General features: G+C 39.4%; 1 protein-coding gene across 8 annotated transcripts in view; it reads right to left on the bottom strand.

The window, feature by feature from the left end:
* LOC104919409 (LIM and calponin homology domains-containing protein 1) overlaps window positions 1-26,291 on the bottom strand; it is an 81,997-nt gene that overhangs the window by 54,867 nt on the left and 839 nt on the right. The gene's annotated exons all lie outside the window — the stretch shown is intronic.

Consider the following 26,291-nt stretch of genomic DNA (forward strand, 5'->3'; position numbering starts at 1 on the left):
CCTTTTACTTCCTTCCCCTTCAAAACCCATCATGTCTAAACCCAAGTCAAGCTCATGGATTCATGTCCAAAGCCTTCATTGCCATCATTTTGTATCCACAAAGTCTCTGTTGGTTTCAAAATGCCTGAATGAACTTTGCAGAAGCAAACTTAGATTTTGCCAAATAGTTTTCCTGAGGGAGCACTAGTCTATTTTTTTTGTTTTGATGAATTATAAAATAGAAAACCCAATAAGGTTTTGCCATGAAAGAGACATCGCTTTCATGTTATGAGAAATAAAACATCAGTCATGAGAAGAGATTCCTTAAAGTATGTCTGGAAGTAGATCACAACTCGAAGACAATTTACTGAAATAATATCGCCAAGAAAAACATTTCTAGATGAAGACACAGAGAAAAAATTATACTGCGTATTTAGTCAACACAACAGCCAAATAAAAAGCTTTACATCAGCCAGCAATCAAGTCCACAACTGTCTAAGAGTACTTTTACATCTCCCTGTCTGAACTAGCTCACTGCAATCCCTCTAGCCCGAGGGCCGCCCAATGAAAACAGATCTATTGCAGTGCGGCAGCAATCTCAGAGGCCCTGCATTGGACGGCTACCTGTCCCAAATTAACGACCAATAATTCAAGGTTAGAGACAGACTGGTTTCCGTGACTTGGGGAAGTAAAACACTACTTACCTCAAGGCCCTGCGGCGAAGTGTGATCAGCCTGTTAAAGAGTTGACAGCTGTTCGCTCAAGGGCTGGTGAATATAAACAGAGACATGTGCTTCCAACACACACGCCTGCTTTACAGTCACACGCTTTCTTTGTAGTCAAAGGCATTCTACTTTACAGGATGTTGTCTTAAGTGTGTTGCATAATCCTGAGTGAATCCATCACTATGCGCTCTAAGTTCCAGAACACATGAAAACACGTCTTCTGGCCTTGAGCCAATAATCTTGTTAATTCATCCTGGCAAGAAAGCTTAATCTGTGAATGCTTCTGGTTCTGATTAACAGTACAAAAACAACATTGTGCAATCTGGCCATTCACTAATACAAACTTTATGACCCAAGCAAGGTGAGGGGAATAGAAACAAACAATACTGCTAATAAATTATTTTGTTTATTCTTCAAGCAAGTGACAGAACAATAAAACCACTCAATTTGTTCAGTATTGCAGAACCTAATTCATCTGTTTCATGACAAGGCAAAACACTGCTCTGGCACAGAGACACTGAGTCAACCGCCAAGTTTTTATCATCATAAAAAAGATAAAATCTTGCTTTTGGCTTTAGGAGAAATAGGATTTGATGAAAAAATATGTCCAAAGGACAAACAAGCATATTGGAATTGGTAACATATGACTGTTCATATGAGAGGGGGTGGGGGGTCTCTCTGGCTCGAGGTCCCCTGAACCCCTCAATCTCATGGAGCTTTAACAAGTTCAGCCAAGGGTCAGGAGTAGTATCTGCCTACAGTCAATCATCCTGACCTTTTCACAAGCTGCCACCGCTGCCACCGCCACAGGGATCCCCTATTGTAGTGACTACAGCCTGTCTGCTCTGCTACTCAGTGTGCTGGCATGTTGTTGCATGAACTGATGGGGGTTGGGAGTCGGAGGGGATTTTCGGAGATAAAATTTTAAGTAGTCTATTTCTAATGTTTCATTGTAGTACGTAATTGCAGTAAAGGATGAATGCAATAAAAGTTTGAGCACAAACAGGCACCATTTTCATTTTCTCCATAAAATAGAAGATTTAGTGTTCATATTGAGGCAACAGTTGGCATGAGCAGAGACACCAGGGACCTTTTCAGTCAAGTCCAGATTTACATTTGAAAATATTAGTTGCTTATTCAATTAGTAGAGCCACAAAAAACTGTTGATTAATTGAAGTTGTTCAAGCCAAAATGCAAAACAGTCTCTGGCTACAGCTCCTAAAATATGATGATTTGCTGCTTTGTATGTACATTGAGTATCTCTGTGTGTTGTCGAAGGAATCCATTTGAAGGTGTTGCCTTTTGCTCTGGGAAATTGTGATGGGCGTTTTTCACTATTTTTGACATTTGACAGAAGAAGTGATTAATCAGTTATGCGTATAATCACCAGTTGTAGCTATACATAAGATACATTTTCAGTCTTGCTGAAGTGGCGCTGAGCAAAACAATCCATGACAGGGGTGATCAACAGAAAATCTAGCCTGGAAGCCATGTCTGGAAGAATAACATGCAATTTCAGACAGAATGTTATATTTAATAGCTACACAACAAGATAAAAAACAGCAGATAACACTATGAATGTGCTGCAGTTTATCCTGTAAAAACGTGAGATACAACATGCTGTTACAAAGTCTCCCTTTCGGAGAGTAGACACAGGCATGTGGGTCCAATGTGGGCCTGGAAAACAGAATAGCTTGTGTATCTTTTTCCTTGTTGCCTAATTTTAGCACGCATCATGAGGTTTCCCTGAGTTGGCAGAGGTTTTATAAGATTTGGGCTAATATTGGATCAAGCTTCTAAAGCCCACATGGCAGATCAGCGCTAAATCACCACAATCAGTCGCAGATCCAACCCTTCACCATGTCAGACTGTTCTGGAGACAATGACGCCAGCAGATACAGAAGAATATATACTGTAGTAGAAGCCAGAGGGATGATCAGGCAAACACATTTGCGTAGTCTAAAGCCAAATACAACTGAACTAGGGATGTTTTATTCACTCAATCAAATGCACAAGACTCATGGACCCCCATTGGGCCGTGTCACACAAAAAGCATTCACTCAGACATTTGATGTCAGCATCTGTTTACAGCCGGCTGACAACAAACAACACATTTTTTTCTTTTTGGCAGGACTTGAGACAGACTGCTTTGAGGAAGCAGCTGAAGTTTTAACTCTGTTGAGTCGAGCTGGAACTGTAGCAGAGTCACTGCCCAGGCCGGAGACAATGAATAAGAGAGTATTATGAAACAGGGATTATCACAGGTAATGACAGTTAATAGAGCATAATTGGTATGCTTTATAAAGTGGAATCAGCAGTGGACCGCAACAGTCAAATCCCAGAGTCTGACCACGGCTTTTGAGAGGGAATATTTATAGGCTGATTTGATGACAGCAGACTATTTAGGCTCACTGTTGTGATAGATGACCGTGTTTCTTATAGCTAATAGCTAACATCTTGAAAGACCACCCCCGAAGAACAAGAAAAATAATGACCTCTGTCTGAATAAAGGATCAACCATTGGTTCAAAAACCATTCAGCTACAAAATTATCACATCATTATATATAGAATAACAGAATGTGGGACAGAATGTTGTGCGAGACCTTTGTACTGGATTACCACAGGTTTACCATTCACATGCGCCAACCACACGCTGTAGGCAACAGCAATGAATTATGTTGTTTGTAGTCATGGAGAGCAGAATTAAGAGGAAAGGAAGACATAAATAAGTGTGCTGTTCCCGAGTGGAGAAAAATCACACCGAGCCAGATCAGTTAAACAGAAGTGCTGGAGACTATGAAAACCTTACAATGTTTGTAGAAACAACATTTTAAGTGAATATAATTAGACTGTTTGTCAGAGTTTATAGTGTAAACACGTTCTACAACAGCTTACATTATAACAAAGTCCATGTTCTAACACATTTTAAAAAAATTTGAGGAGGGATGCGGCTCGGCTCCCTATCAAACTCACACTCACTGCTTGGCTTGCTCATGTATTTATAACACAAACAAACACACACTCCACTGTTGCATTCTCATTTTAGTCAGAAAAGCACAAATGTTCCCAGGCACACGGCGGATCCTGTGAGAGTCATCTGGCGTGGGAAACCTTACACAACTCCTGATTACTCATGTATTGCTCCTACTCAGCAAGACGCACTGGTTTCATCTGATCAGAAGCTACATTATATTTACATGTTAGACTGTAGTTGTCAAGTGACAATCACTGGGAGCAGTTTATGCCATTTTTGGTCATTTTAAAATGTAGCTTGTTCAGTTTTGTTTTTACTAAAGGTCACTTCAGTGACATCAAGCTGGTCATAGACAGATTGTGGGGATTAAACCCTACGACCCTCAAGTTACGGTAGTGCTTCACAAACAACTAAACCATCCTGCAGGCTACATAATCAGAAAATAGCCCTTCTAAATTATAATGTAACCATCATGCAATTGTATGCAAAATCAGACATTTCCCTTCATAATGTTTTATTAATATTGCATAATATTAATGAAACTCACTGGCATTTTCCTGTAAGCATGTGTGAAGGCTCTCCAGTGTTTAGTTTAACGCAGCAGTGAGCCAATTTTCTTTTGCCGAACAGAAATGGTCCAAATAAACAAAGCAAAGAAAATAACTCAGCAGAAAACTCACTGTAACGACACAAACATTTCAAATAATTAAAAATCATGGTTAGTCACATGCAAAATTAAAAACAGTCAAATAACAGCACCCCGGGGGATACTGATCTGTCAGCTGCACAAGTCTGGAGGAACACATTATCCCTTGGCGGAGTTGTTTTCAATGTCACACTTTCGTCTCTGGAGACTGGTCCACTGTCTGTCAGGGCGTCTGCTGTTTGCATTCACACTGTAAATCTGGAGACCACCTGGAAGTTTGGTACATGTGGCTGAATTCTTCAAAAAAAAGAATATAAAAAATATTCCACTATTTTAGTTCAAAGAGGATACAAAATAGATATGTACACAAACTAAAAAATGAAACCATAAGTAAATATAGTACATGGTAAATATATTTTATAAGAAAAAGGACAAACTTTGAATAATGTTTACACTTTTGATGATGTGATTTCTTTGAGCTGTTCTGTCTCGTGTTGCTTTGATACGTATCAAAGTTCTGGTTGCTAGGCCTCATTTAAAGGCAAAAGATGCAGCTTATTATCATGTGGCATAATGTGTCACCATGTCGTAGCAGTGTGTATGTAACTGTGGTTACATTACCTCACTGTTTAAATCTGGCACTGTTTTGATTATCAAATAAAGGATTAATATGCAGGATTATTAATAATGTAGTTGCTGCCTTATTGGAAGGTACTAAAATATCAGAATATATAACATAAACACATAAGTGTCTTTGACATGTGCTTGTGTTGCATAAAGGACATATTCAAACTCAATTAAGCCTTACCCAGCCTCCAGCATATGTCTAGAGAAATTAAGATTTGAAAGTGATTCCCATATATATTCCTTATACTCTCACTCAAAGCCAAAACACCACATGATGCCTGGCAGCTTCAAAGATGAAAGCTGGCTTAATGTTGTATCCTTGAGGGTTTTATTAAGTGGACTGTACGTGAGTGGTGGCTAGCCCATGTCTGTATTACTGTTAGTCCTCATTGGTGACACAATCCATGCTCTGTTCTGCAGAAACTGATACTGATGCTGTCATAACACTTATCAAGATAACATTTAGTTTTTTATATCAAGTTTAATACCAACCACTTCATCATATCAACCCCATGCCGACAAGCATGCCTGCAGGCAAAACAGTCTGTCACCTGCTCATGATTACAAGGAAATGTGCACACCATGCACAAAGTTACATACACACACGCAGAAGCTGTCGTGTTCAACTAAACCCTCTGAGACAGTAAGTCCGAAAGACAAGTGAAGAACTTGGAGTGCAGAAAGTTTTCCAGACTTGGCTCAACTTATGCGTCTCACTTGAACAGGGCAATGAATCAAGCACTTCTCAAGAGAACCATGTGACACCTCAATATTAACAATGCTTCAATGAGACACACGTTTAAAAATTCAAATTACAACTCTGTTTCCTTTGATCCTTTGTCAGCAAGGGAATGTACCCCAATGAACAAGCTGCTTCTAATTTGCTTATGACACCTGTCATCCAAGTATGTTGTGAATCACCTGTTAAAAAGGTGCATTCCTTTCATTTCCAGCATCAATCACGTGTCAGTGGGTGTCACAAAAAGTCAAACAAATTATGTGACTTGGGAACTATGAAAGCAATGCTGTCAAAATTATCCAAAATTTCAAAAAATGTTTCGTTGTCCTTGGCAGCCGGAGCAACACAGGCAGAATGCTGTTGATCTGGTGTATAGGGAAGTTGCACATGGCAAATGAACGCCATTGGCACTATAAATCAAATCTTCATACATCTAACAGGGCTCAGCAGTAATGGTTGCCATTAGAAACCATTATGAGAAACAGCGACCGATTCTTGATCTGTGTTGCCTTCAGGGACCAACAATTTTTAAATATATGATAACAAACAGCAAAAGGTGCAACCTAAAATAAATAAATATTAAAGATTGTTGCACTACTTATCTTTAAATGTTTCTGTTACAATCGTAACTGTAACAAAACATCGCTGCACATAATAAAAAAATTCCGTAATTAATAAATGATGCGATGTAAGAAATATGTAGTGGTCATTTTAAGAACAAGAGTTCCTTTGAGACTTCAGTGAGGACAAAACGTTTGTTCTTTGTTATCTTTCACTGGTTCTCAATGGATTTCATAACAGTCTTTGACCCTTGTAAGATTTCTAGGTTTGGCTACGGAAGTGGTCTTTGTTCCTCACATCCTTTCACATGAAAGATGAAAAGTTCAGTGGCCTTATGCCAATATTCTCATAAACTCAGTATTTGAGGAAGCTTGAAACTAAACAAGAACTACTTTCAAATGTCTTCAGAATGAAACATCCATTTCATGTCAAGCTGTATAGTTTTGTCTACACACTGTCTTGTTGAACATCCTGAAATCCTGAAGAGACAATATTTAGTAACAAGTAAAGAATCGAGTAAATACTTTTTACAAGCACTGTGTGCAGACTTCATGGAGAAGATTTCCAACACTGATCCCTTCAGAGCTCATAGAAAAAAAGGAAGTGTTCAATACATTCTAAAGTTAACATGGTAGATAAGAGCAGGTGTGCGTCTTACGTTCACGTTAATGTACAACACATTTCACATCTTTTTTGTATTTTCTATTTTATTTTTTTCATAGGTTTAATAGAGCCAGTCCATGTGTTTGAGAACAGTCAAGCAGTTAATTCTCTTTTCATTTAAGACATTTTTAGATTAAATAAACCTGGAAAAAGTAAAGTCTTACTCATAACATACCACAAATCTTATGATAGATAAACTTGATTACTTGCTTGACTAAATAACATTTTAATAACCAGTGTGTTATGTTTCTTGCTGTTGTCACATACTGGAAACATTCCTCTCTCCTAAGAAAAACACTGCTGCCCTTCTACAGATATTAACAACTCTGTTCATTCTCTGGGCTCCTTTGGTCCATTTTTTTATTGTCAATTATACTGCAGAAGTAGTTCATATGTTCTGAAGAACTATATTTAGAAATGGGTTGACCTGTCTTAAACAGTTTGATAAACTCCCAAATGTAAATAATAAGTGGAATATGTTATTAAAGTTTATATTGATAAGATGTTACTGAAATTATTCCAACAAATTCAAACTTTCAGAACAAGTAGAAGAAGTTTTCTTTACAATTGTGTCACACCTTGGCAGTGATTATTACTAAGTGAGGCTAAAACAGCTCAGCAAGTGTGCCACACTCTACCACACTGCAGCCATTCATATGCCAGACAGTGCCATTTATACTCAGGCTTGCTCAGTGCTTTTGTACTTGCAGTAGTCAATAAGAAAAGGTTGGGTTGCACCAGAATGCAAAAACTTTAAACTTTCACCATCTGACAACTGCTCTTTGCGTTAAAACTATAAACCTGGCATTTAGGCAGAGAAGACTGCTTGCTTACATATTTTCTTGCTAAAACAGTTCTAATTTCTGACGCCTGGTTGCCTTCTTTATGCCTCCCGTTCCCCTCGACTCTCGATAAGCTTCTCTGATTAAACAAGTCAAATTTCCTGCGACTAAAATCACCTAGCCCTAAGCTAAATGTTAGTATTCCAAATAGTCTGTCCCATTTCCACCCTGATGATGGAACAATGTTTGGGTTGTGGATTAACCCCACTCCTGTCCCCCATTGGCGCTACTCACATCCACCCCCATTCCCTCCCATGTTTTTCTCCTCCCCATTCTCTTCCAGGCTTGGCGGGGACCTGAGCCCACATCAGGGGAAAGGGAAGGAGTATTTGGCCTGAGGATGGCTTGGCAGTTGTCCGGGATAAAGGAGAGGGAAGGGGACCTGTGCTAAAAAGGATGAAGGAAACTCTGAGTAGGGTCACATATGAAATAGGGTGTCAGGTGAGAGCCAGGTTAACACTGATTACTTCATCCGGTTTTAGCTCCAAGGTGATGCTGACAGTTGTGACTTGCCTGCCAGGTAATTTACCGAGTGTGTGTATGAACAGGAGTGTGGATGGAACAGTGGCAGTCACTTAATTTTATTTGTAAGCCAATACAATGATACCCTATGCCTGACATTTAGAAGTGTCATGAAAAAATGAAATCTATAAAAGTAATCATATTATAACCAACACTGACAACTTACTTATGAATGGTATATGAGTTGCCTTTCTCTCTAAGGTTCACATAATTTCCCAATTGTATCGGATTGAAGTTGAGCGGCAGAGCTGTGTGTATGTAATGGAAATGAGTGTGATATCAGGCCAGTTTTAGAATAACTTTGGCCTTTTAATACAGGCACATCTCCTTTTGATTTTTGGTGGTAGTTTGACCATTTTGTTTGATGTTATACATCTGACTCCAGGATTGGGCCTTTAAAGTTTAGATAACCTTCTGCTCTTGCTGCAGAACTAATCAGCTACTAGGTTTAAAGCTTTTAAGAGAAAAAAAAAAGTCAGGTGGAAGTAAAACTGTCTGATCTGGCAAAGAATTTCCTATTAGATGACCAGGGGTACTATTTGGGTGGGACAAGGACAAACAGGACTTTTATTGTGTTGGCCCACACTGGCTTTAAGTGATGTGTGTATGAGGGGGAATCAACCTTCAAACCTTTCCACATAGCACACACAATCCTACAATCCTCTGAACTCCTTTCAGTGGCACAAATGCCACCTCTTCAATTTAGCCATTACCCTGGGTGTGCAGTTACAAATCCCCATTCTACTAACCCAGCTTACTTCACACACATTTTCATTTGAAAGAAATTAGATATAGGGAGAGAAGGTATTAGTAAATACATGAAAGAGCACTGCAGGAAGATTACAAGGAAATAGAAGAAACATATCTTTCTCTTCTATCAAATGAAATGAAGTTGAAGTTGATGGACAACTACTGTCATTTGCATGTATCAAAATATGACCTTGTAGTTACAAGTATGCCCTTCCATCAACTAAGGCCCCTTGGTATGTCGTTGAAGAACAATAACATCCTAACTCCGCTGGTTTCCGATTTTACACAATATCTCTTGCAGAACGCAGCAATATCTCACCTCCCTAAACATCCCATACCGACCAGGATTTTAGTGACAACCCCCCACAGCTCTGCAAGATCAGAAACAAAGGGCCTCCGTGTCGACAGTCGCTCTCTGAGCTAAGCTTCCTAAGCAGCAGGGCTTTTCCAGGGGCCTCCACTAGTCTCCAATATCCTGCCTGCTACAGTCTCCATGAGGCCGAGGGCAAAATCTAGCCAGTGGCCACACTGGAAGCCCTAGTCAGAGAGACGGACGCCCCAGCCTTGACCTGCTGGGATGGACATCTTGACGCCAGTGTTGTATCAGCCAGGTTTTCAAAAGGTGCTTTTATTGAAGACGGGGGGAGGGGGGGGATTAAGGGTATAATGACAGAGGGTGTCACTCCCTGTACATTGTAAAGCCCTCCCGAGGCAAATGTATTTTGTGACTTTGGGCTATACAAATAAAATTTGATTTGATTTAAACTTCACCTTTGTATCACTGACAATTGCTGCAATTATTTTCACTGGATGACCTAACTAATATGGAAACAATGCTTAAGCTTTCAGTCATTTATTTTTTTTCAGTAAATTTAGTGTAGTAGTGTTATTTTCTTAGAGACTGAGCAATATAAGATTTGGCACCATGTGCCTGTGAAGTGCTCCATGCTCAATACAGTATCCAGGCAACAGACCTTGAATCTTAGTAAATACAAGTATGATAAGAACACTCTTCATCTTCAAGCTGTCATTCTAAGATAGGGAGGGTTGTATTCCAGCCAATACAAACAAAAACCTGTCTAAACCTACAGTGTGATAAGATTCTGTTCTTCGTTGTGTACATGTTCAAACATGCTCTCCCCTCTTCGCATAACAAAGCTCTGTCCTCAGCAAGGCTGAACTAATCAGGATCTTTAGTGACATTCTGTCAACACTGGAGCACAAAGCTGGTTAATTAGCGTGTGTACAATGGCTTCTGGGCGTTTGAGACACTCTGGCCTGTGGTATGATCTTGTTGAAACTTCCACTTGAAAAGCAACACAACACTGATTCTATTACAATTTGGTTTCCATTACAACTTCAGGATAACAGCCAACTGGCATTACCAAAATACAAATGCACTGCACTATTAACTAATCTTCAGAAACATGTAAGAAGAATACAAAATAAAATAACAAATATGTTTGATCATCTAAAGACAAATAGGCTCCATCTCCAACAAAAATTGCATCATTTTAGACATGTTTGGCATAAACTAAAATAAATATCCTCGTATGAATGTATTGCATGTGGAATGCTAAACCAAAACCATAATACACAAAGATGACTTGGCCAACTAAAGGTGTGTAAGTGGATTCTCTTGGATTGATGCTATCACTGGAGGACACGACAGGATAAGTAGCCATTTTAGACAAAGCCTTATTGACTTTAAAGCTTGAAAATATCCCCTATATCCCATATTATGGTCTCAAATTGTTAAATGTGTAAGTGGAATGTAATGGAATCCGTGTTCCCCCAACTGTTTCCCAAGGCTAAGCCCCTCTGTCACCCCTGGGAACATAGGGGTCTGTCAGTCCAAGTTAGCAGTGAGCTCCCATTAGGAAAAGGAAGCAATGGGGCCAGGCTTTCCTTACCCCGAATGCAAAGAAATCCTGCCATTGTGCTTCTCCCCAGGGGTTAAGGGATTTTAAGAAAGAATCCCAGGACCGACAGTATCTTTCAAAGACAACACAATAACAAACTTCAGTTCTTCACCGTCTAAGTTCCTTTAAAGTTGCGGTGTAAATCTCCCAAACCACTAAAAATAGATACACTAAATGGGTGAACAATTTTGGACAAAATTTTGTTCCATATTGGCAAACTAATGATGGATTATCTATACTGAACATGCAGATATAGTTCAGCTTAAACAAAAAAAAAAACGTTTTATATGTATGTAGTTCTGAATAGTAACACATTAAAATCTCTCAGCAGTGCGTTTTAGATTTAGACCAGATTAAATGTGCACCATTAGTCTAAGATGTGAGTCATCAAAGATGTTTGTATGCTGTTTGTTTGTGTAGGTGTGTGTACCAGAGCCTCCAGTAATTCAAAAAATAAAAATCACACATTTTCAGAGAGACAAATATTTTGACTGAAAGAAAGAGGTAAACTGTATTAAGACATCTAAGTGACTGACAGTTGCTGATTGGTTGAATGAATCCCTTCACTGAATGAATCCCTAGACGAGATGGGAAATGAATGGATAAAGGGTAGAAACACTACACTCTTCAGGTAACTGTTGAAGTGCAGCGAGCAATGTAAAGTCACAAACAACAGTATTGTACAGAGACTGGGGGTTATGTCCTGTAAAAATCCATGTGACAAATGTGAAAAAAGTAGGCCCAAAGAATAGAGGACTCTGTGATTGTGAGCTAAACCCTAAAAATGTTCAAATGCGATAAAATGAAATGCTTCTTTAAGCAGATTTTTAGGAGGAATTTAGTCATTACATCAAGCTCCGATTTCCATTGTAGGAACATGTAAACCAATAGCCTACACTCTTTTACATAGTAGCACTTACTCACAATGCTCATAATGCCTACACACACGCCTGCACACTGGCACACACTGTATAGCAATCTAAGATGGACTGATGACTGATCAGGTTGTGCAGTGGGATTAACGTTAATGTTGGAATAAAAGCTTTGAAAAGAGAATTTTTGAGTTTGCAAAGTATGAATAGTTTCACAACAGCTATTACGCCTACAATCTGAGAATCGTTCATTGACCGAAGCTTAGGCTTTGCTCAAATTGCATAAGTTGCCTTGGAACTGTTTGAATAACTGAGAACATTAGCAGTCTATTGCTGAGTAAGTGCAAAATGTGAAAATGTATAAGTTGAATACTTCTCTGAATGTGTTGACATACACGCTGGGGGGAAATAGTGCAAAGAAATAGTACATAAAACCTCTACAAGTGACGATAAAGTTTAAAGGACAATATTCTATAGTTCTCAATCTGTGATATTTGTGCATTCTTTTTGTTGTTTTTGTCACAACTTGTCTTCTGTACTTCAACATAAGATTAGTAAATTCCAAGAAAGCCTTTCAACAACCCTGTAAGAGGGTTCATGAACTTCTTACTTTCAACTCTGGACTCTATGTGAAGATTGGTAAAGCAATACGAACACCAGCTAAGCATTTCTCAATAAAAAAGTTGTGGCCCTTTCTCTAAACAGTAGTATCTGGTATAGAATGGTAGTGTCTCAATTACTCAACAGTAAAACCACATGCTGTACTCCAAGATAGACAAATGATGTACAATACATCTCAGATAAAGGTTTTTTTCGGAAACCAAAACAAAAATTTCAAAAGGTAACAGTCACAGCACCAAGACAAAACATTCAGATAAGCTTCCTGTATCTCTTTACTGATAGTGTCAAAGTTGGACTCAATGCCACCCAGGGGACATTGTCATGCTCGCCCTCAAAAGAAGGAGGTGCAGCTGGCTAGATTAGTCAGGATTAGAGTTTATCTCCCACTACCAGCAAGCTGATGGGGATAAAACCACTCAAGAGAGCAGTACTGTAAACTAAGCCATTCCACTGTAGGTATTTAGTTGACACTCTTAACTAGGTAGACCTGACCTGAAGTCACTTAACTGCTACTGTTTTGATAAAGGACACTTTATCTTGGACACTGCATAACAGCTTCTGCATTGGATCAATCTGTTGGTTCGTGTTTCTTGTATCCTGCATTCCATATAAAAACCCCAAATATATGACACAACAAAAGGTTTTTGAAATGAATACTTAAAATGTATACCCTGCTCTACAAACTCTATACCAAGATACAACAAGCAACCATATCCACTATTTACAACAGTAGTACAAGAAGTAAATGTACTTGTCTTGAATGCTCATGGTAAGTGTGCAAGGGTATACTTATTTAAATCAATATATCAATGGCCTCCTAGAGGCCAAAAGACTTGAAAAGACAGACTTTTACTTTTACTTTTAGAATAACTTCCACCTTCCAAAAGGAGAGATTCATACCTTTTGTATCAGAAGAGAAATGTTCTGTTAATTCATGATATCCCTTCAGCTAACAGTAAATGCAGAACAGGTTCAAGAATGAAGAGGTAAAAGTTACCCAACAAAGTAGGGATGCAGTGTCAACCGATTTTTAAGGATTCTGGTACTTATTCATTCTGTGTAATTCTACATCAATGTAGACCATATTTAGAATAACAAGCACAACCTTTTGTGCACTTTATCTTTTTGTGCCTTTTAGACGGCACGTAAGGACTGATTTTGACCAGTCAACCTCTTATCACTGATCTAAAATACATTTTTGCAGAGTTTGTCTATATCAGGTACTTCAATAACCTGTTGCAATTAAATTGTTGCCAACATTTAACAAATAGCCTCCCTGAATTGGAGGGCTGGCACTGGTCCAGGCCTGAAGGAGTCTGAGGAGACCCCTGCCTGCTGCTGTCGATATACAGAAGCTGACCTGCTGCAGTCAGAGAGAACAGGACTCCTACTGTACAAAGTCAAACATATGCCATTTAGCGAATGCTTTTATCCCCTTCACTACAGTGAGTGCTTGTATTTTCAGCATGGCTGGGCCCAGTGGAAATCTGAACCCTTCACCCTGGCGGCAACAGTGTCAGTGTCAGGCTGTCTCCACTGAGCTACAAACAACTGACGACTAAAAGTCACTTTAAAACTGGTTGCCAGACTTAGAACCAGCCAACCACTTTTGGTTTGCCAAAGATGCTGGGATGGTTGCTATAATTTAAGTGATGTTACTTGTACAATGATGGTCTTGTGGAATTATACTCATTTGAGGAAAACAATGAAAATTTTAACACATTTCCTTTTAATTCTCTATTCGTTTTCTCTGTCAGAGATGCACATGAAGCTTCACATTTAATGGATTGTGGCTGTGGCTTAGCTTCACTAATGACTCAAAAGCAGTGTACTAAATTGCAAATTTGCAAGACAAATTATCGTACGTGGACAAATGGCTGGGTCCACCATCCTGATTATATTTGCAGCCATGAAATTTGAGGTTTTCTGCTTGCAGTTTGTCTGGGTATGTCGGTCTCTCTGCAGCTACTAGTGGCTACACATTTAAAAGGCAACGGCTTCACTTTAACTTTATTTGACACAAAGGGTGAGAGATACAGAGAATCTTTAAAAATACAGAAAAGTGTTTCAACTATAGGCCATGCAGAGCAAAGCAAGCAACAGTGAACAGTGTACAGCTGATAAGATGTCCTGAATTTGAGATCAATGAGGTTTGAGTGTCTGGACAGCAGGTGGTGCTATTTATGGATTCAGTCATGGTGGTTTTAATACCAAATTTCCCTCCTGCTCACATATTATTGCTGTCTCTAGTATAAAACATTTCATCTTTGCCCAAACACCACCAGGTATACAGACGACACATGAGGCAGATGTAGAGGCTTTCATGATTTGGGTATAAACTGGTTCACTGGTGTGTTGCATCAGTCAACATTAGAGTAAGGAGGGACAGTAATTTTGCACCTAATCATGCAATCAAGTGTTGTTGCAGACACCGTCAAAATTCAACTGACAGGTTTACTACCTAACATCTTCTCAAACTATATTTACAGGATTTACTTGGATCCAACCCTAATAATTACATCAACTGAACGTAATGCAGCGGTGGCGCCTTTGACAAATTCAGATGGATGATAGCAAATCATACAAAACATGTAACTAGTAGACCACCTACTTTACTCAGAGGATTCAACATTCAATAAATGACAGCTTGTTGCAAAACACAAGCTGAGTGGTGAAAGTCTACAATCAGGTCCTGACAGCTGAACATGTTCAAACATATTTATTCTTCTTAGTGAATAGAGGTTGTTGGTTCACTGCTAGGTCCCCTCTTTCTTGGTGATTGTGCCTATAAAGTATTGTAGTTTTCATTTGAATGTTGCAATGCAAAAGGTGCAAAGTTGGCAGTATAGCAGTATAGTGGTCAAATATAACAGCAAGCACAAGAAAGTGTGGGAAAAAGAAAGCAGTAGACGCTTATTCTCATGCAAATAACAGCTAATGGTTTTAACTGAATACTAATACTAAAGAGTCTGAAATGGCAGCACAGGGGGGAGGAACATGCATGTTATTAATCCTGAATTGGATTATTCCTAAACCAACAATTATTCTATTCTTTCTTCAATACACTTTATGACTGACTTTAAAACTAAATCCAAAGCTTTGGAGGGAAAAGGGGAACTAAAGAAAATCAATTATAGTTGCCAGCACCATTGTGACAGATGTTGATGTCTAGTATGTTCTTATGTCTTAACAGTGCAGCAGATCAAGACAGTATTAATGATTTATTAATGATGATTAGCTATATAGCTAAGAAGCCATACTGACAATACAGAAATTCCCCTCTAATACGAGTATAAGTATAGTGACAGTAATGCTGCATCATGCAACTGGCAGACAAATGCCAGTCAGCTGAGGGACATTTGTGTCACTTTCCAGAGTGCGGTGACAGCATGCATTGTTATTGGAGGGCGGGGGGGCAAACAGCTGGGAAGCTCTGCGAGTGTGTGTATGCATGCGTTTGAATGGCATGGGGATTGAAGGGCTCAGGAATGTTGGGGTGAGTGGGCATACAATCATGTGTATGAGACTGTGTGCTGTGTGAGTGAGACAATGAAAGCCATCCCACTCCCTTCTAAAAGCCTCCTTTCATGGAGGAATCATGGAGTCACTGCAAAAAAAAAACTAATTTTATCTTGAACCGTGTCTAACAATATCACTGTTGGCTTGAAACAGCAGAAAATATCTTTCAATGAATCAAGGCAAGGTAGATTTATCTATCTGACTCATGATACTGACACTTTCCATCTTCTAAATAATACTGAAACTATAGCTGTATTGAAGTTGAGCAGTCAGTGGTACAGTACAAACGCATTCAAAGACAACAGGAAGAAAACAGGTTGGCTCCAAATTAACGTAGATCATTATTAAATCTACAAAGCAAAGAATAACCTGGAACGTCAAAACCTTGGGCCAATGCAAGAAGACAATATGATGGGGTCTTTTTCATAACATGGTGCTATGCTGTTGCTCAAGGACTGTCAGTCAGCCTGCCATCCAGTGCAGCTTGCACTTGCTCCCTCGATAGTCAGAAAGAGTCCAGCTCCCCAGCGCCCCAAGTCAGAAAACTAGGAAACCAGCTCAGCCTGCATGACCCAATTAGAAACATCCCCTGGACGGTGGAGAAACATCAGTCTCTGTCCTATCCATCAAACAGTCCCATATGCCCACAAAGAACAGTTCCAAATAACACCTTATATAATATGTTTTCTAAGATTGTTCGTGCTCTTCCCTCAGCAGCTACCTACATTAAAACACCTCCCCTTTACAAACTCAATCTACAACTACTGCTAAATAAGCTCCAGCAGATGTGGCTTAAGGACAGGACACTATTTATTGAGAAATATCTGCTGGAGGGACAGATTTGCACAGGTTTTCCCAACTGGTCTAAGAACTTGAACCTGTGACCTTTCACTCAAAAACCCACTAAATAATCAATAAATCTGAATTTGATGGGAGGCCTGGAAAGTGACCCACATTGTCTGTGAATAAGGGCAATCAATAGAGTGATGGCAGATAACATGACATAGGAGGTATGGCTTGTAATTATGGGAAAAGATTACAGAGCAGGCTTGTGACCGAGCCGTTCGAGTCCCTGAATGGGTTGAGAAAATCTGTCTGGAGGAAGTGAAGGATTTGGCAGACTGGATGGTGACTTTACAGAGCTGATCTCAGGTACGGTTGATTTCTCTCTGCAGATTTTCCACAAAAACAAGAGTTGAATGTTTGATTAACTTGAAGAAAACAGATCAGAGAACACTTCTACAGAGCTTTGTTTGTCTGTTTCAAGGTCATCTTTGGTTTGTGGTTGCTGTCTAATGAAAAGGAATCCAGGTCCTTCAAGTAAAACTTTTATTTTGTGGTTAGTTCAAAGGAATATTATTAACTGAAATCAACTCTAGGGCTTTCTGGACATGCTGTGGTTTTTATGAGGAAGTAGCACAGCACATTGCAAGATGACTGTGTATAATAAATTCCACTTCAAGTGTAGCTTAGGGTGGTTTTGTCTTTCTTTTATACAATTATTAATGGCAATATCTTAATTGAAGCAGCTGCGGTTAGTGCAGAGACCAACAGGAGGAAAGTTTCACTGGCTCATTAGATTTTATTTTTCCTGTCTCATTATACTAGAACTAGATTTTCCGAACTTTATCAGGGTGCAGAGTCTGACCTAAAGCTTGCCAACACGCAATATGTAGTTGGAAGCACAGTGAAAGATGTAAACTACAAAAAAAGGCAGTTTCAGCCTATAAAAAGCTTATAACTTTAAGTCTATTGTACAGTTATAATCTATGTCGTTTTGGGTGGAAGCATCCTTTACATGCTTGAAATTTCCCGTAAAATGCCTCCCACTCCTCACACTAACATGCTGTCAACATCTGTCAGTTACGTTTCTTTTCAGAGTGAGCATTAGGGGTGTGCTGGCTAATATGGCAAGTCATAACAATTGTTAACAGCTTCCCTGCAGAGAGCAGCTTTGCAGCACTGGCACACAGCCGGTTGTACCTCCTTTAGACTGGTGTGTACTGTGTCTCTGTGGTGTGTCGCACTGCAGTTTGGCTGCCAGTTTTTGCTTTGCTCTCTCCTCCTTGAAAGCTCTGTTTCTTTCTCGCTATATCAACAGACGGACCTGACAGCTAAACTGGAGAAATAAGTTCACCTTGTCAAAGACAACAGGCACTAGTAGATGCACACAAACATGCACAAACCTAGGAAGTCAAGGGACACCCAGACTGAGCATCTTTTTTTAGCCCTTTTAGTTCATCGCAAATTGTGGCATTGTGTGGCACAAGAATGAACTGATATCAGCCTTAAAGTGGCCAGTATACTCCCATCAGAACTGGTTATTGGACTGTTGAATAGCTTGATAAAACTAAATCATCCAGTGTTGAATTGGAGAGACCATTCCTGTAACATTCCAAAACCAATAATCCAACATTTACACCAACTTCACACTGTGATTGAACAACTGTGCATGCCAGGGTTTGAACTTCTGTCTCCCAAGCTCTCATGCAACACTATGAGACTGTCTAAATGTGGACCCCCATATTTTAATCACCTTTGTGTACAGAGTAATCCGTATTAAAATAAAAGTGAGAATGACAGAAAAGTCATTTCCAAAATATCAGTTGGACTCCTTAATATCCTAAAAACCAAAGCAGATTACTGTTGTTTGTGATACAACCTAACTGGCTGAGTTGCCTTCACCCTAGACAGTAGCCTACTTTATTTGCATAGATTTGCTTGTGAAATGAAGTACCTGTGGATTTTACTAGATAAGTTGAGCCATTTGGTTTTTCTTTTCCTCCCAACATCAGATGAGCACATTTTTTATTTGTGTACTTTGGCATGTAAAGCCTTCATATATCCACTTTGACCTCAACGGGAGTGAAGAGCAGCCAACAAATGCACTGCTTTATTTGAAAGCTCCTTGAGATGAAGGGCATTGCAGATAGAACCAACATGAACACCAGAACGGCTAATGATTAGAGATGTTGCCTTTGGGATCAGCTGGAGCAAATGTGAAAACAAAGTAACTGTGGTCATTATTTGCTGATTATATGTCACTGCCAATGATTTCTAGAAACTACACAGTGTGGAATAACCTTGAGTGGGTTCATGTTGCCTCAGTGACAGGATGAACACACATGGACAAACATGCACATATCGTGGAAAAGAAGGCGGCTAATCTCCCATCTACTTTGGTAATCCACCAGATGATCACCTCTTACCCTTACAAACATGCGTGTGTTCATAAAGACCCATCTGGACCCAGACTGGCAGGCTTTTGCTGATACTGCATCATTTATCTTACTACTTATTGGATTTTGTTTGTACACCGCAGCATCCTCTTTACAAGTTCAAATCTGATGAATTAGAATACCATACATGACAACATCTGACAATATCTGACATACTATGGCCAAATCATGCCTTCCATAGCACTGATGTTTTTAAAAGGTAAGTTTAGTTAAAAACTTTGAAAAGTTTGTTGTGTTAGGTGGCTAAAATGCACATAAGGGTAATGACACGTCCATAAATCTGCTTCTCTTAAACAACTAATCTCCTGATCTTGCCACTAATGCCACAGTGTCAACATGCCAGCTCTTTTCCCTGCTTCACTGGGAGAGGACAGAAGGCTTCTGCTGAGATTGAGACGATCATAACCACAGGATTACTGATTAGCATCTTACTTTCAGGGATTTCTTATTTGTGTGAGTGACTGAAGCTGTGTGGTGCTGATTTATTGTACTGACAAAGGAGGAGCGTCAATCAAAATGTAAAAACTACAAAATTCAATTGTGTATTTCACTTGTATCAGCTACAGCTCAGCGGAGCAGAATGTCAATGGTTATGTTGCAACTTGCTCAATCAGTAGCACTTTGGATGCTTTAATTCAGGCAACACAAATAAACTACTGTAACTGTGGCTAATAAAGCTTATTTAACAAGTATGTGTTGAGTCTGTAAATGTAGCATTTGAGTCTAAGAACCTAATTAGCAGCTTTTGCAATGTGGAAAATTAATTTTAGTACCCACACTCTCTTTCATGACAGCAGATGCCGGAATTAAGCTGTGAATACAATGAAACCAAGTCTAAGACTTGGCCAGCTGAAATTGATCATGTCCATGTTTCGACTTAATTCTCATCCTGGAGTAATACACTTAACTGTGTATCCTAGGCTCATTGTTCAAGATGCACAGTGAGTGTGTGGGGGGGGATTTCCAGCTAAGCAGAGCATTACTGGAGATTCACACAGGGGACTTAAGCCCCGCGAATTGGCTGCGCCACAGTTTAGCTCCATCCTCTGCCTGATGTCAATTCACACCGGCCGCATGACGGCAGCATAGCAAGCCCTCCGTATTCACGCAAGATCATTCGAGAATCCTGAACATATGTGAGACCCCACGATAGACTGGGTATAAAGGAAACAACAACAAACAGCTGACTTTGCTTCTCCGACGTGGAAGAGATTATAAAAAGGATCTGTTGTGTCAGAAATTATTGTGTGTTGTTCCACTTCAACAACATCGTTCATGTTAAGACCCATTGATTGATTGACTGCTGACCTGGTGCCACCCGTCATGATGTAACGTTGATGTGAAGTTGTGATAGGCTACATGAACTGCGTATTGAGATTTACGCGTTAAGATTTACGCGTTTAGCAACGGCTCCCGTCAAAAATAGAAATGTTAGGGAATGATAGCGCTGCAACGCGGAGAGTCACTGCTGGGACGCTGCTAAGACATTCCGTGGCGTGCCTGGTGTGAATGGTTTCATTGATTAGAGTGGCAGCGATCAGCTCCGGTGACCACGGCGCAGCCGTTCCGTGGCACTTACGTCCCCGGTGTGAATAAGACAGAACATTTTTTTTTTTTTTGTAGGAACGAATGACAATGCCTTCAAACTCAAATGACATAATGGATGAATTCACAAGCGCCCACAGATCTTTCTATGCGCAGCCTTTGCAAAACAGCCTGGAGCCAAAAACAGACAGGTGTGCTGTAGCATTTCTCATTTTCTATGTCTGTCAAGACGTGTAACCATGGAAAGAGCCTTTATTAGTGCAGATACAAAACATACATTTTTTTTTATAGTTCATCTATCAAGCTAATCCTCTTTATTCAATGCAACATGAGTCACTCTGATAGACAAATGACTGTGGATGGATGTGCATTAGCCCAGTTTCTGTAAGCTTGCCCTTATGATCTTTTGGTTGGGGGCCTGTGTCACTAAACACCAGACTATCATGACACTTTTAAAATCAGACAGGGGGTAGTGATGGTGTCCTCATGTCAACAGTGACTGTGCAGCAAAATTAAAACTAAAAACATTAGTGTATAATATGAAATTTAAAAAAACTTTTTTTGCTGGTGAGGTGACATGACATATTGTTCTTACAGTGCACAAGGATCACTCTTTGGCAACTATTACCTTGTTTTCCCTATTTTCTTGGCTTGGTTCATTATTTCCTGGCTCCTTAAGTTAGATTTTCCGTAGAAAACATCAGAAGCTGTCATCAAGTCTAGTCCCGCTTGGCAATTTATCCTGATATACTGTATCTCATTCTAGCCAGATTAGGCTTTCACTCAGTACGTTTGCATGGTGATTGATTGAAGCCTGTTTGTTTAACAGTGTAGTCTGATGCATGTCTTTGCACAAGACTTACCGAGAATTGCGACTTAGCAAAATATGTTGTTCTGCTTCAGTTAAGACTGAGACTAAGAACAAATACCAAAACAATCTAGAATTCCAGTCACAGTTGACATACACATTACAACACTGCAAACATACTCACATTTATATCTCAAGTGAAGTCCCAAGATAAAATACTGTGTGTATACTGTTAGAACCAGAATGAGAATTGCATTGCACACAAGCCATATTGAGTCTATAATATAGATCAGCCTGATTATTTAACCGTTGAGTATAATGGTATCACAGGAATGATCATTGACATGACATGCAGATGATATCACTTTGCCTGTCAGGCATGTCACAATGGATTGTATTATTCACAGCCCCGTGAACATGCCATGACTTGGATAGAAGGAAGTGGGGGTTCGGGGTGAGAGAGAGAGAAAGACACTCAGACAATAGAAAACGAAAAGAGAAGAGACACTGAACAAGTTGAGACAAACGCTGGAAAAAAATACATCTTGCCAAGAGAAATTATTTACATTATACATTTTTGCAACATAACGCAACTATCAGGCAGTAACAAGAGCCTGAGCGCCATCTTCAGACAATTAAACAGCTACGCAAATTTTTAATACAAAACGAAGGAAATCTAATATGCACAGAGCCAGTTTTTTCACAATTCAAATTTTACAACCCAAACAAATAATTGTTAATCAAAAAAGTAATTGGTAGATTAAATAATAATGAAGATACGACTTGAAACTTGAATGGTTATGGCTGCACACAAAAAAAAAAAATCTAACTAAACTACACTTGCATACTACAAGCTAATCTGCAGAAACAGTGCAAGATGACCTGCCCTTTTGTGTAGACTCAGCTGTCATGGCAGTGTCATAGTTTTTAGCAGGTTTTGAATCATGTAGGGTGTTCTGAGCTGTACAAGCTGTACAAGAGCTGTTAATCTCTCATACTTGGCTGTGTATAATACTGACAAGATATCTTCTTGTGATTCATATAAATCATTTCAACTTTTTTTCCCCATTTGTTCCCATGCAAAATCTCTATGTTCGTTTCCTCCAGAAATGTCTTTAATTATAACAAGGCAAGCGATTAATTATGCAACTCTCTCTCAGATTTATAGCTTTCATAACAATTTGCCAACAGCAAAATAGTACTCAACTACAATTCAGAAGAAAGCCAATTCATCAAACCACCAAGATGTGCGCTGGGACCAGTCAGACCATTCCATTGGGTTTCCATTGAATACAAACACCCCGCGGCTCCATGGCACAAATCATTCAACGTAACCAACTGAAGGTTTCCACCCTCATCAAAGGGTCAGTCAGTCTCTTCTGGAGTTCAGAGAAGGCTAAACATTGTCATTAGCGACCGTGTTATTGACGAGATGGTGAGAGGAAACGGCGGGCAAGTAATGAGTGCAGGTGTGAATGCTTTATGGTGTTGGGTTTTACGGAGAGGGCCACTGGTTCCTATGATAGCACATTTTAGAGCATTATTTTGTTTTCAAAGTGGATAATATGGGAGAAAAAATATCTCTTACAATGAAAGATTAACTCCAAAAAGTTCAAATCCTTGTAGAAAAATTGACTTTAATAATTGGATGTGACATGCAAAAATACAGCTATGTCTTGGTGCTATGGCAATATCGCCTGTAACCACAACAGTGATTGGTCAGCTAGGGTTGGTCATGGACATTTTTCCACTGCTGGTAGAGATTGTTGATAGTGGAAAAAAGAAGCAAGTTGAAGATTCAGCAATCTTCTCCCTTTCAGGAACATCTTGCAAATAAATTAAAAAAAAACATCTTACGCTGCACTATTAGCTAATCAGTTTCCTCTTTGGATTTTACTATGGCAGGACTACCAGGACACGTTGACAGAGAAGCACATATCTGGTTTTCAACAGCAGTTTCAGCATCTCCATGGTTAGCTAGAACACAGATGTTGGAATTATTCTCACCCGCCAAAACAAAATTAAAGAGTAACTGCTCCAGGTCATTTTAGACAAAACAAGCCCAAATACACTTGGTGTAAACAGGCTCTAAAACAGCATGAGGAAGTACTCAAACATGCCTCTGCTATGTCTATGTCTGTGTTATCTGACTAGGGGTTTCACATATTGATTTTATATCAAAAACTGATCAAAATAAGTTCAAATAAGTTCAATTTTCACTTGAGCATCAGAATCAAAAGCAAGATGAATGATTTCCCCAGTATCCTTAGTTTTGCTGGCGAGCTGTTTGTGTTCTTCTTATTTAAATAAGTTTATTCAAATTTGTCCATATGGCCTTGCTGTGATACATACCAAAAAGGATATGACAGTTATGGTTATACAGATCTGAAGAACACCCCTACATCTGACTTTTTTCTTGTATGTAAACTTGAGATGTATGCCTTCTCACTGAAGAATATACTGTTACACATATGAGTCTTTGACATAATATAAACATATAACTGACAAACCTAAAATGAAACAAATGGGAGAACAAAGACAGGCAGCGAAGGTTTATGTGAAATACGGCTGATGAGGTGAAATACACAACACATACCTGTGAGGATGTCGAGTTGCTCGACATATCTGGATTTGCCACTGACAACACATGGCAAACAGGGGACCTGTTGTTATAACCTCTAGCCTGACATCATATATGACACAGCAGTTGAATATAAGCAGTTGGCCGTTGTGATGCTGACTGAGGCTTTGTGTTGTTCTATTCATTCACGAACCACTGACCTGTCTCTGGTTCCCTCAGGTGACTGAAGGACTGTCACCAGGTGTGTATGGGTAATGAAATCAGTCCCCATGGGGGAACGGTGATAGAGGAACAACAGCACGGGAATAGTATCAGTTCACTTGCACCTTTTCAGCTCTCAACCCTGATCTGCCTCAGAGATTCTAGGTCAGTAGTGGCTTTTTAAAGATTTGATGTGTGCCTCCAAGGAGTTTGGTGCTGCTAAATAGGCCTGTAATGGCGCCTGACACTCTTAAAGAGGAGCTGTCATTCGGAACGCTGCGTTGAGATGTAATACACTTGGATTAGTTTAAACACAATAAGCTGAGGTAACTAATACACATGAATACATAATGTTGTTTGTAAGATATCTGAAATTGTAAATTATAGTCTTAAACAACACTACTCTTTATAGTGGTAGCAGTAGTGCATGTTACAGGCATGTTTTTACAAATTGTTCAAAGTGTATAAAAATGACTGTTATTGTCTTCTTGGTAGTACAGAGACTGTCTATCAAGTCACAGCAATGACAGCTCTGAATGACTCATGCTCTAATGTGTTATAAATAATAGGTTGCACACTCCAACCAGGAATGAATGTAGAGTGGCAGCTACTGATAAACGGATGAAATAAATATGCACAGATGGAACAATATGGCTGAGCCAATACCACTATCTAATATTTCGTTTATTTATGCAGACCAATATTGACAGTGGCATTAGTGCATTTTATTCTGCTGCTGATCTGATATTTAAATGAATGCTAGGGTTGGTAACATAGTTCAGAAGCTGTTTATGTTATGTTTGTTTTTTTTAAATGGTATCTGTACAGGGCTGTAATAGGCCCAGTCAATCATTTCATTTATTAAATGACTGGTTGGGCTATCTGCCTGACTAACCACCCACCTCCCAACCTACACCTGCATGCACTCTGCCCATAAACTCATGATGCATGAAAATGTGTTTGGAGCACTGACAGTATAAAGAATAGACTGCATATGTGTGACATCACTCAGAGATTTCTGAAAAGTTTTGAATGTTTGAAGCTCAGAATATGTGGCGCTGGCCTCCACCATGTTGGATGAAATGATGCCTGGGTGCTTGACAAGCCATCTTGAACAGAACCCACCTGCCACTCAAAGCGTCCCCTAATCATGCATATTTTTAATCCGTAATAGAATTTATAAACAGGTGTGTTAAATAAAACTTGTACAGTACAGTTGTCATGAACGGGAAAATTAGCTATAGAGACCAACTTTTGTACCAGACTGTAAACATGTTTATTTCTGCTGTGGAGTTGGACATTATAACATGGGGGCTTATGGAGACTGACATGTTCTGCAGCCAGCCTCAAGTGGACATTTGAGGAACTGCAGTTTTTGGCACTTCCGCATTGGCTTCACGTCACAGCCACGCTTTAATTTGGAGGTGTGGTTTTGGAGGGAGGGATATTGGGACTTTTTTTTTTGGTTGGAAACTTTCAAAATATTGCCATCTCTTGCTATTTTCTCCAACAAAATTCAATTTTCAACCAACAGTTCAATAGCACAAGAACTAGTATTCAGTGTCATTTTAGGAGACTAAGAACACAATAACTTTTAAGAAACTCAAACAACAGATTTTTGTTTGAAAATGAAATATTAGGCTAATTGAACATCATAAGTGTTTCTTTTGATTGACAAATCGACTCATCATTTCAGCTCTACTGTCACTTTTTGTTTTTTTAAACAGGATGACTGATAAGGGTTAAGCCATGATGCATTCAATGTGTCGATGATCAGTAAGATGTAAATGAGGGAAGAGTGTGGGAGGCCCCGGTTCTCATCTGTGCAGAGGCCTTATTATCCTTACCAACACCCCTGCTACACTGAATCACTCACTTCGTGCCTCAGTGGGCTTCAGATCAGATTTTTATGTAAATCTGCTAAAGCTGAGATTCCACCATCAGGCAGCATATA

The sequence above is a fragment of the Larimichthys crocea genome, chromosome VII (assembly GCF_000972845.2).
Source record: "Larimichthys crocea isolate SSNF chromosome VII, L_crocea_2.0, whole genome shotgun sequence".
Classification (NCBI taxonomy): domain Eukaryota; kingdom Metazoa; phylum Chordata; class Actinopteri; family Sciaenidae; genus Larimichthys; species Larimichthys crocea.